This window comes from Arachis ipaensis, chromosome B4, assembly GCF_059453495.1.
Source record: "Arachis ipaensis isolate K30076 ecotype BB chromosome B4, ASM5945349v1, whole genome shotgun sequence".
NCBI lineage: Eukaryota > Viridiplantae > Streptophyta > Magnoliopsida > Fabales > Fabaceae > Arachis > Arachis ipaensis.
In genome coordinates, this window is record NC_142439.1 from 27286882 (window position 1) to 27300160 (window position 13279).

Below are 13279 nucleotides of genomic sequence, written 5' to 3' on the forward strand. Positions count from 1 at the left end.
ACAGAAAAGGCCGAGATGTCTCTAGACCACTCAGCTGGTGGATCTATACATATGAGAAAGACAATTGAAGAGGCTCAAGAGCTCATTGATACAGTTGCCAGAAATCAGCACCTGTACTCAAGTGGTGAGACCTCCATGAAAGAAGAGGCTGAGGTAGTATCTACTGAACTTAGTCCTCCAAAACAAATTGCTGAACTCAATCAGCAACTATTTTCTATAACAAAACAGTTAGCAAAATTTAAAGAGATGCTACAAGAAACCAAAGATGCTAACCAGATTATGGAAAAACAATTGAATCAGACAGGACAATAGTTATCTAAATAGATAACAGAAGAATGCCAAGCTGTTCATTTAAGGAGTGGGAAGACATTAAATGTCTCAACTCAAAGTAGCAAAAAGCCAAGAAAGGAACATCTGACAGAGGGTGACCAAACCACTGCCCAAAATCCCTCTGTGGACAGTAAGAGCCCAGAGAGGAATGATTCTGGCGTTCAAACGCCAGAAAAGGGTGAGAAGTTGGCGTTGAACACCCAGTGGATGGCCAATTGTGGCGTCCAAATGCCAGAAAACTGTGGCAATCTGGCGTTGAATGCCTATACAGCACCCAATTCTGGCGTTCAAACACCAATGAGATATCAGACACTTGCAAGTGCTGATAACAACCCCCTTAAGCAAGCATCTCCAACCACTTCTGTAGGAAATAAACCTGCAGCAACTAAGGTTGAAGAATATAAAGCCAAGATGCCTTATCCTCAAAAACTCCGCCAAGCGAAACAGGATAAACAATTTGCCCGCTTTGCAAACTATCTCAGGACTCTTGAAATAAAGATTCCGTTTGCAGAGGCACTTGAGCAAATACCCTCTTATGCTAAATTCATGAAAGAGATCTTAAGTCATAAGAAGGATTGGAGGGAGACTGAAAAAGTTTTTCTCACTGAAAAATATAGTGCAATCATTTTAAAAAGCTTACCAAAGAAGCTTAAATATCCCGGAAGCTTTATGATACCATGCACATTAGAGGGTGCTTGTACCAAGATAGCTTTATGTGATCTTGGGGAAAGTATCAACCTGATACCTGCATCCACTATCAGAAAGCTTGGTTTGACTGAAGAAGTCAAACCAACCCGAATATGTCTCCAATTTGTTGATGGCTCCATTAAAATTCCATCAGGTGTAATTGAGGACATGATTGTCAAGGTTGGGCCATTTGCCTTTCCCACTGACTTTGTAGTGCTAGAAATGGAGGAGCACAAGAGTGCAACTCTCATTCTATGAAGACCTTTCCTAGCAACTGGACGAACCCTCATTGACGTCCAAAAAGGGGAGGTAACCCTGAGAGTCAATGAGGATGAGTTTAAGTTGAATACTGTCAAAGCTATGCAGCATCCAGACACATCAAAAGACTGCATGAGCGCTGATATTATTGACTCCCTGGTGGAAGAGGTCAATATGACTGAGAGTCTCGAATCAGAGCTAGAGGACATTTTTAAAGATGTTCAGCCTGATCTGGAGGAACCATAGAAAATAGAAGAACCTCTAAAAACTCCTCAGGAAGAGGAGAAGCCTCCTAAACCCGAGCTCAAACCACTACCACCATCCCTGAAATATGCATTTCTGGGAGAAGATGACACTTTTCCGGTAATCATAAGCTCTGCTTTAGAGCCACAGGAAGAGAAAGCACTAATTCAGCTGCTGAGGACACACAAGACAGCTCTTGGGTGGTCCATAAGTGATCTCAAGGGCATTAGCCCAGCCAGATGCATGCACAAGATCCTATTGGAGGATGATACTAAGCCAGTGGTTCAACCACAGAGGCGGCTGAATCCAGCCATGAAGGAGGTGGTGCAGAAAGAGGTCACTAAGTTACTAGAGGCTGGGATTATTTATCCTATTTCTGATAGCCCATGGGTGAGTCCTGTCCAAGTTGTCCCCAAGAAGGGAGGTATGACAGTGGTTCATAATGAAAGGAATGAACTGGTTCCCACAAGAACAGTTACAGGGTGGCATATGTGTATTGACTATAGAAGGCTCAATACAGCCACCAGAAAGGATCATTTTCCTTTACCATTCATAGACCAGATGCTAGAGAGACTAGCAGGTCATGAATACTACTATTTTTTGGATGGATATTCAGGTTACAACCAAATTGCAGTAGATTCTCAAGACCAAGAAAAACAGCATTCACATGTCCATTTGGAGTATTTGCCTACAGAAGGATGCCATTTGGTTTGTGCAATGCACCTGCAACCTTTCAGAGGTGCATGCTCTCTATCTTCTCTGATATGGTAGAGAAATTTCTGGAAGTTTTCATGAATGACATTCTCAGTATTTGGAGACTCATTCAGCTCCTGTCTTGACCATCTAGCACTTGTTTTGAAAAGGTGCCAAGAGACTAACCTGATTTTAAACTGGGAGAAATGTCACTTTATGGTGACTGAAGAAATTGTCCTTGGGCACAGAATTTCAAACAAGGGAATAGAGGTGGATCAAGCTAAAGGTGGTAATTGAAAAAATACCACCACCTGCCAATGTTAAGGCAATCAGAAGCTTTCTGGGGCATGCAGGATTCTATAGGATGTTTATAAAGGATTTTTCAAAAATTGTAAAACCTCTGAGCAATCTGCTAGCCGCTGATAACCATTTGTCTTTGACACAGAGTGTTTGCAATCCTTTGAGACTCTGAAAGATAAGCTGATCACAGCACCAGTCATTTCTACACCAGACTGGACATTACCATTCGAACTAATGTGTGATGCCAGTGACCATGCCATTGGTGCAGTATTAGGACAGAGGCATGAAAAGCTTCTGCATGTCATTTATTATGCTAGCCGTGTTTTAAATGATGCGCAGAAAAATTACACAACCACAGAAAAGGAGTTGCTTGCAGTGGTTTATGCCATTGACAAGTTCAGATCTTATTTAGTAGGATCAAAAGTGATTGTGTACACTGACCATGCTACTCTAAAATATCTCCTCACAAAGCACTGAAAGCAGGATTCAAAACCCAGACTCATAAGATGGGTGTTGCTTCTGCAAGAGTTTGATATAGAAATAAGAGACAGAAAAGGGATAGCGAACCAAGTAGCGGATCACCTATCCCAGATAGAACCAGTAGAAGGAGCATCCCTCCCTCCTACTGAGATCTCTGAAATCTTTCCAGATGAGCAACTCTTTGCCATTCAGAAAGTACTGTGGTTTGCATACATTGCAAACTATAAAGCTGTGAGATTCATACCCAAAGAGTACAGTAAGCAGCAAACAAAAAAATTAGTTTCTGATGCAAAGTACTACTTATGGGATGAACCATATCTCTTTAAGAGATGTGCAGACGGAATAATCCATAGATGTGTGCCTAGAGAAGAGGCACAGAAGATCCTATGGCATTGCCATGGATCACAATATGGAGGACATTTCGGAGGTGAGTGAACAGCCACAAAGGTTCTCCAATGTGGCTTCTACTGGCCTACTCTCTATAGAGACTCCCGAGAGTTTGTACGTAACTGTGACAGTTGCCAGAGAGCTGGTAATCTGCCTCACGGTTATGCCATGCCTCAATGAGGGATCTTACAGATTGAGTTGTTTGATGTATGGGGTATTGATTTCATGGGGCCTTTCCCACTATCATATTCAAACACTTATATTCTGGTGGCAGTAGACTATGTATCTAAATGGGTAGAGGCAATTGCAACACCCACTAATGATACTAAGACAGTGATGAAGTTCCTCCAGAAGCATATCTTCAGCAGGTTCGGTGTCCCTAGGGTACTGATCAGTGATAGAGGCACTCATTTCTGTAATAAACAGCCTGACTCTACTCTGATTTGATATGGAATTAACCACAAAGTGGCAACTCCATATCATCCACAGACAAATGGGCAGGCTGAAGTCTCAAATAGAGAACTAAAACGAATCTTGGAACGGACTGTAAGTACCCGTAGAAGGGATTGGGCAAGAAGTCTGGATTATGCTCTATGGGCATATAGAACCGCATTCAAGACTCCTATAGGGACCTCTCCATACCAGCTTGTGTATGGAAAAGCCTGTCATCTGCCAGTGGAACTAGAACACAAGGCCTACTGGGCCCCCAGGTTCCTAAACCTTGATGCTAAGGTAGCTGGAGAGAAAAGATTACTCCAGTTGAATGAGCTGGAGGAGTTCAGACTCAATGCTTTCGAAAATGCTAAAATTTACAAGGAGAAAGCAAAAAGGTGGCATGACAGAAAGCTGTCATCTAGAGTCTTTGAGCCAGGACAGAAGGTTCTGCTGTTTAACTCTAGGCTTAGATTGTTCCCTGGGAAATTGAAATCCCGGTGGAAGGGACCATATGTGATTACAAGTGTGTTACCATATGGATATGTAGAGCTTCAGGATATTGACTCTGACAAAAAGTTCATTGTTAATGGACAGAGAGTCAAGCATTATCTTGAAGGCAATGTTGAGCAAGAATGCTCAAGACTGAGACTAGATTAAAGCTCAGTAAAGTCCAGCTATTGACATTAAAGAAACGCTTATTGGGAGGCAACCCAGTCTTATTTATCTATGTTAATTACTTTTTCATTTCATTTTCCATTGTTATTTTATATTTTCTTTAGGTTGATGATCATGTGGAGTCACAAAAATAGCTGCAGAATTAAAGTGAAATCAAAAATAGCATAAAAAACAGCACACCCTGGAGGATAGGCTTACTGGCGTTTAAACGCCAGTAAGGATAGCAGAATGGGCATTTAACGCCCATGCAGGCAGCATTCTGGGCGTTAAACGCCAGAAATGGCAGCATCTCGGGTGTTCAGAAAAATACCCAGTAAAGAAGGATTACTGGCATTTAACGCCAGCCAGGGTATCTGGCTGGGCGTTAAACGCCCAAAGAGGCAGTCAAGTGGGCGTTAAACGCCAGGATGACACAAAGGAGGTAATTTTGTTTCCAATTCGATTTTTTTTCAATTTTTCATGTTTTAATTCATAATTTTTTGCATCAAACATATTTTAAACGTTCATCTTTCAATTTCTATTTTCAAAAATTAATAATCTTTCCAATTCTTTTTAATTCTTTTTCAATTCTTTTCAATTCCTTCCAAAATGTTTTCAAAACTTACATATCTTTTCAAATTTTTTTCAACTATTTTTAATTTTTCTTGTATACATTAATAAGTTTTCAAAATTAATTGCATCATTCTTCTTCTACTCTCTTCTATCTTATTTTGCTCGAGGACGAGCAAAGCTTTTAAGTTTGGTGTGGAAAAGCTCAGCTTTTTGCTTTCCATAACCACTAATGGCACCTAAGGCCGGAGAAACCTCTAGGAAGAGGAAAGGGAAGGCAGTTGCTTCCAACTCCGAGTCATGGGAGATGGAGAGATTCATCCCAAAAGCCCATCACTAAAAAGAGGATGGAGCAAACAAGAGAGCCTGCTCATGGACCTCAACAAGAGCATGAGAAAATTTCTCATCAAGAAATCCCTGAGATGCCTTAAGGGATACACTTTCCTCCACACAACTACTGGGAGCAACTCAACACCTCTTTAGGAGAATTGAGTTCCAACATGGAGCAACTAAGAGTGGAGAACCAAGAGCACTCCATCATCCTCCATGAAATCAGAGAGGACCAAAAGGCCATGAGAGAGGAGCAACAAAGGCAAGGAAGAGACATAGAGGAGCTTGGTGCGCGAAATTGTGATCATCAAAAATGACGCCAAAGGACTTGGAGCTCTTAAACATGAATCACACTTTGTCACAATTCCGCACAACTAACCAGCAAATGCACTGGGTTGTCCAAGTAATAAACCTTACGTGAGTAAGGGTCGATCCCACGGAGACTGTCGGCTTGAAGCAAGCTATGGTCACCTTGTAAATCTCAGTCAGGCGAATTCAGATGGTGATGAAGAATTGATAATTAAAAGATGAATAAAAGATAAAATAAAGATAGAGATACTTATGTAATTCTTTGGTTGGAATTTCAGATAAGCGTATGAAGATGCTTTGTTCCTCCTGAACCTCTGCTTTCCTATTGCCTTCTTCCAATCATTCATACTCCTTTCCATGGCAAGCTTTATGTTGGGCATCACCATTGTCAATGGCTACTTCCCATCCTCTCAGTAAAAATGTTCCAAATGCGCTGTCACCGCACGGCTAATCATCTGTCGGTTCTCGATCATGTCGGAATAGGATCCATTGATCCTTTTGCGTCTGTCACACGCCCCACAATCGCGAGTTTGAAGCTCGTCACAGTCATCCCTTCCCAGATCCTACTCAGAATACCACAGACAAGGTTTAGACGTTCCAGGTCTCAGGAATGGCCGCCAATAATTCTAGCCTATACCACGAAGGTTCCAATCTTAGATTAGAAACCCAAGAGATACGCATTCAAGCCATTGCTAGTAGAACAGAGGTGGTTGTCAGGCACATGTTCATAGGTGAGAATGATGATGAGTGTCACGGATCATCACATTCATCAAGTTGAAGAACGAATGAATATCTTGGAGAAGATAGACTTGAGTTGAATAGAAAAACAATAGTACTTTGTATTAATTCATGAAGAACAGCAGAGCTCCACACCTTAATCTATGGTGTGTAGAAACTCCATCGTTGAGAATACATAAGAACAAGGTCTAGGCATGGCTGTAAGGCCAGCCCCCAAACGTGAAAAGGTCTATCAAAGTATATCAAGTGTATCAAAAGTATCAAAATACAATAGCAAAAGGTCCTATTTATAGAAATCTAGTAGCCTAGGGTTTACAGAAATAAGTAATTAATGCAGAAATCTTCTTCCGGGCCCACTTGGTGTGTGCTTGGGCTGAGCATTGAAGCTTCCATGTGTAAAGACTTTTCTTGGAGTTAAACGCCAGCTTTTGTGCCAATTTTGGAGTTAAACGCCAGAATTCTTGAGCTGACTTAGAACGCCAATTTGGGCCATCAAATCTCGGGCAAAGTATAAAGTATTATATATTGCTGGAAAGCCCAGGATGTCTACTTTCCAACGCAATTGCAAGCGCGCCAATTGGGCTTCTGTAGCTCCAGAAAATCCACTTTGAGTTCAGGGAGGTCAGAATCCAACAGCATCTGCAGTCCTTTTTTAGCCTCTGAATCAGATTTTTGCTCAGGTCCCTCAATTTCAGCCAGAAAATACCTGAAATCACAGAAAAATACACAAAGTCATAGTAAAGTCCAGAAGAGTGATTTTTATTTACAAACTAATAAAAATATAATAAAAACTAATTAAAATATACTAAAAACATACTAAAAATAATGCCAAAAAGCGTATAAATTATCCGCTCATCAGAGCTCAAGAACTCCATTGGTTCTTCAAGAGGAAGAAGAAGCCACCATCACTAAGGTGGACCCGTTCTTTAATCTCCTTGTTTATTTTCTTTTCTATTTTCAGTTTTTATGCTTTATGTTTTGACTATGTTTGTGTCTTCATTACATGATCATTAGTGTTTAGTGTCTATGTCTTAAAGCTATGAATGTTCCATGAATCTTTCACCTTTCTTAAATAAAAAATGTTTTCTGAAAAAGAAAAAGAAGTACATGAATTTCGAATTCTATCTTGAAAATAGTTTAATTATTTTAATGTGGTGGCAATACTTTTTGTTTTCTGAATGAATGCTTGAACAGTGCATATTTTTTATAGTGAAGTTTATGAATGTTAAAATTGTTGGCTCTTGAAAGAATAATGAAAAAAGAGAAATGTTATTGATAATCTGAAAAATCATAAAATTGATTCTTGAAGCAAGAAAAAGCAGTGAAAAACACAAAGCTTGCGAAAATAAATAATAATAATGGCAAAAAATAAACAAAAAGAAAGAAAAAGAAAAAGCAAGCAGAAAAAGCCAATAGCTCTTTAAACCAAAAGGCAAGGGTAAAAAAGGATCCAAGGCTTTGAGCATCAGTGGATAGGAGGGCCCAAAGGAATAAAATCCTAGCCTAAGCAGCTAAATCAAGTGTCCCTAACCATGTGCTTGTGTCATGAAGGTCCAAGTGAAAAGCTTGAGACTGAGTGGTTAAAGTCGTGATCCAAAGCAAAGAGTGTGCTTAAGAACTCTGGGTACCTCTAACTGGGGACTCTAGCAAAGCTGAGTCACAATCTGAAAAGGTTCACCCAGTTATGTATCTGTGGCATTTATGTATTCGGTGGTAATACTGGAAAACAAAATGCTTAGGGTCACGGCCAAGACTCATAAAGTAGCTGTGTTCAAGAATCAACATACTAAACTAGGAGAATCAATAACACTATCTGAATTCTGAGTTCCTATGGATGCCAATCATTCTGAGCTTCAAAGGAAAAAGTGAGATGCCAAAACTGTTCAGAAGCAAAAAGCTACTAGTCCCGCACATCTAATTGGAACTAAGCTTCATTGATATTTTGAAATTTATTGTATTTTCTATTCTTTTTATCCTACTTTATTTTTAGTTGCTTGGGGACAAGAAACAATTTAAGTTTGGTATTGTGATGAGCGGATAATTTATACGCTTTTTAGCTTTGTTTTTAGGTAGTTTTTAATATGTTTTAGTTACTTTTTATTATATTTTTATTAGTTTTTATGAAAAAATCATATTTCTGAACTTTACTATGAGTTTGTGTGTTTTTCTGTAATTTCAGGTATTTTCTAGCTAAAATTGAGGGACTTGAGCAAAAATCTGATTCAGAAGCTGAGAAAGGATTGCAGATGCTGTTGGATTCTGACCCTCCTGTACTCGAAGTGTTTTTCTGGAGCTACTCGAGATTTGATGGCACAAACTAGCGTTTAAACGCCAGTCAGAGACCTTTTTTCTGGCGTAAAACGCCAGAACTGGCACCAGAATTGCAGTTAAATGCTCAAACTAGCATCCAAGCTGGCGTTTAACTCCAGAAAAGGCCTATGCACGTGTAAAGCTCAATGCTCAGCCCAAGCACACACCAAATGGGCCCCGAAAGTAGATTTCTGCATTCTCTACACTTAGTTACTCAATTTCTATAAACCTAAGTTACTTGTTTAGTATAAAAACTACTTTTAGAGATTCATTTTGGTAACTTATGACATTTTACATCTCATATTATATCTTCTACGGCATGAGTCTCTAAACCCATAGGTGGGGGTGAGGAGCTCTGTTGTGTTTCAATGGATTAATACAATTACTATTATTTTCTTTACGATCACGCTTGATTCTGTTCTAAGATACTCACTCGTACTTCAATATAAAGAATATGATGATCCGTGACACTCATCATCATTCTCAAATTTATGAACGCGTGCTTGACAACCACTCCCGTTCTATCTGAACTCAACGTAGTCATTGGGCGACAGCTTGAGTGCGTATCTCTTGGGTCTCTGATCCACGGATTTCACTTGCCTCTCCTGACAACAGAGCATTCGAATCCGTGAGATTAGAACCTTCGTGGTAGAGGCTAGAACCAATTGGCAGCATTCCTGAGATCTAAAAAGTCTAAACCTTGTCTGTGGTATTCCGAGTAGGATCTGGGATGGGATAACTATGACGAGTTTCAAACTCACGAATGTTGGGCACAGTGACAGTGTACAAAAGGATAGAGAGATTCTATTCCAACACAAGTGAGAACCGACAGATGATTAGCTGTGCGGTAGCTATGCCCGGTATTTTTCATCTGAGACGAGAGATCCGACAGTTGATTAGCTGTACAGAGGACGGATGGTAGCCATTGACAATGGTGATCCACCAACATACAGCTTTCCATGGAAGGAAGGAAGCCTTGCGTGTTTGGAGAAAAAGACAGTAGGAAAGCAGAGATTCAGATGACAGAGCATCTCTGGAACCTCAACCTGTTCCTCATTACTGAATCACAAGTATCATTCATTTCATGTTATTTTCTTTTTATAAACAAAATCATTTTTATCACTAATCTCCTGACTAAGATTTACAAGATAACTATAGTTTGCTTCAAGCCGGCAATCTCCGTGGGATCGACCCTTACTCACATAAGGTATTACATGGACGACCCAGTGCACTTGCTGGTTAGTTGTGTGGAGTTGCAAAGGTGTGATTGCAATTCCGTGCACCAGCCATATGGGTATGTAAGCTAAGTGAAACAAGGCCTCAATCACATAAGTGTATGAATACATCAAACAATGGAAATATAGAATCAAGCAAGACAAATATCACAATTTTAGAGAGAATAACACACACAAATTAAAACATTGGTTGATAAAATGCAACCAATCAAGTAGGTTCAAAATCTCACTGGTTTTGTGTGTTCGAACTCTAAAGCCATGCTCCAAAATAAAATTCTTCAAGCAAGTTCAAAAAGTTTTAATTCAAATTAGTGAAATGCTTTGAAGCAGTGTCATGAAAAAGAATTTATCACTCCAACCAAGTAGTACCTAAATACAAGCAACTAACTATTCATGCAAGTTATCTTATCTAACAAAAGAAGAAGTAAAATATTGGTGTTGAGAGAGAGAGAGAGAGAGAGAGAGAAAGAGAGAGAGAGAGAGAGAGTTGTTACCATCGGAAGTCAGTTACCGACCTCTCCACACTTAATGGTTGGCACAGTCCTCCGTGCCATCAGTGATGAGCAAAGTGGGGTTGGAATCATCACTTCTACTGTCTGGCTTGTAATGGCTCTCCATGCTGTCATGTGAAGTGTATCCTAGGGTATCGGGCTCTTCCGGAGGTGGGTGAGTACTAACAACGAGCTCCTTCAAGTAGTTGTATCAGCGCTTGTTGCGGCGCTCAATTTGCTCAATCCGCCCGGCCTTGACGATCTAACTTCTCAAAAATCTCAAGTAGAAACTGATTGGGGGGTGTTGGTGGTGCTTGTGGTGTGGTGATGAGCGGATATTTTATACGCTTTTTGGGGTTAATTTCATATAGTTTTTAGTATGTTTTAGTTAGTTTTTAGTTTATTTTTATTAGTTTCTAGGAAAAATTCATATTTCTGGACTTTACTATGAGTTTGTGTGTTTTTCTGTAATTTCAGGTAATTTCTGGTTGAAATTGAGGGAGCTGAGCAAAAATCTGATTCAGGCTGAAAAAGGACTGCTGATGCTGTTAGATCCTGGCCTCTCTGCACTCGGAATGGAATTTCTGGAGTTACAGAAGTCCAATTGACGCGCTTCCAATTGCGTTGGAAAGTAGACATCCAGGAATTTCCAGCAATATATAATAGTCCATATTTTTCTCAAGGATAGACGACGTAAACTGGCGTTCAACGCCAGTTCCATGTTACAGTCTGGCGTCCAGCGCCAGAAACACGTTACAAGTTGGAGTTCAACGCCAGAAACAGGTTACAGCCTGCTGTTGAACGCCCAAAACAGCCCAGACACGTGAGAAGCTTTAGTCTCAGGCCCAGCACACACCAAGTGGGCCCCAGAAGTAGATTTTTGCACTATCTATCATAGTTTACTCATTTTCTGTAAACCTAGGTTACTAGTTTAGTATTTAAACAACTTTTAGAGATTTATTTTGTATCTCATGACATTTTTAGATCTGAATTTTGTACTCTTTGACAGCATGAGTTTCTAAACTCCATTGTTGGGGGTGAGGAGCTCTGTTGTGTCTCGATGAATTAATGCAAGTGTTTCTGTTTTCTATTCAAACATGCGTGTTCCTATCTAAGATATCAATTCGCACTTCAACATGAATGTGATGAACGTGACAATCATCATTATTCCCCCATGAACGCGTGCCTGACAACCACTCCCGTTCACCGTAGAATGAATGAATATCTCTTGGATCTTTTAATCAGAATCTTCGTGGTATAAGCTAGATTGATGGCAGCATTCAAGAGAATCCGGAAAGTCTAAACTTTGTCTGTGGTATTCCGAGTAGGATTCAGGGATTGAATGACTGTGACGAGCTTCAAACTCGCGAGTGCTGGGCGTAGTGAGAGACGCAAAAGGATAGTAAATCTTATTCCGGTACGATTGAGAACCTGCAGATGATTAGCCGTGCGGTGACAGCGCACCTGGACCCTTTTCACTGGAAGGATGGATGGTAGCCATTGACAACGGTGATCCACCAACACACAGCTTGCCATAGGAGGACTTGCGTGCGTGAATCAGAAAACAAAGGAAAGCAGAATTTCAGAAGACAAAGCATCTCCAAAACTCCAACATATTCTCCATCATTGCACAATAAGTATTTATATTTATGCCCTCTCATTTTTTACAATTGAACTTGAAAAACACTGTTGTTGGCATCCTGACTAAGAATAATAAGATAACTGGTGCGCAGAAATTGTGATTACACTTGGATTATGTAAAATTCATTGCTCTTTCTTTCCCTGGCAATGGCGCCAAAAACATGATGCCAATACCATGGTTCACAACTTCGCACAACTAACTAGCAAGTGCACTGGGTCGTCCAAGTAATACCTTACGTGAATAAGGGTCGAATCCCACGGAGATTGTTGGTATGAAGCAAGCTATGGTCACCTTGTAAATCTCAATCAGGCAGATATAAAATAGTAATGGGGTTTTCGAAAATAATTAATAAAATAGAAATACTTATGTAAATCATTGGTGAGAATTTCAGATAAGCGCATAGAGATGCTTTCGTTCCTCTGAACCTCTGCTTTCCTGCTGTCTTCATCCAATCAGTCTTACTCCATTCCATGGCAAGCTTTATGTAATGCATCACCATTGTCAATGGCTACTTTCAGTCTTCTCTCAGGAAAATGATCCAAATGCCCTGTCACGGCATGGCTAATCGTCTGGAGGCATCACCCTTGTCAATGGTTACATCCTATCCTCTCAGTGAAAATGGTCAATGCACCCTGTCACGGCACGGCTATTCATCTGTCGGTTCTCGATCATGCTGGAATAGGATTTACTATCCTTTTGCGTCTGTCACTACGCCCAGCAATTGTGAGTTTGAAGCTCGTCACAGTTATTCAATCATTGAATCCTACTCGGAATACCACAGACAAGGTTTAGACTTTCCGGATTCTCTTGAATGCCGCCATCAATCTAGCTTATACCACGAAGATTCTGATTAAGAGATCTAAGAGACACTCATTCAATCGAAAGTAGAACGAAAGTGGTTGTCAGGCACGCGTTCATGGGGAATGATGATGATTGTCACATTCATCACATTCAGGTTGAAGTGCGAATGAATATCTTAGAAGCCGAATAATTTGAATTGAATAGAAAAATAATAGTACTTTGCATTAATCTTTGAGGAACGGCAGAGCTCCACACCTTAATCTATGGAGTGCAGAAACTCTACCGTTGAAAATACATAAGTGAAAGGTCCAGGCGTCCAAAGAGGATTCCAAAGATTCAAAGATGTCTAGTACAATAGTAAAAAGTCCTATTTATAATAAACTAGC

The 13279-nt window shown here is 40.2% G+C and overlaps 1 pseudogene; it reads left to right on the forward strand.

The window, feature by feature from the left end:
* The first annotated feature begins 741 nt into the window (after nt 1-741).
* LOC148567006 (uncharacterized) overlaps nt 742-13279 on the forward strand; it is a 44462-nt pseudogene continuing 31924 nt past the window's right edge.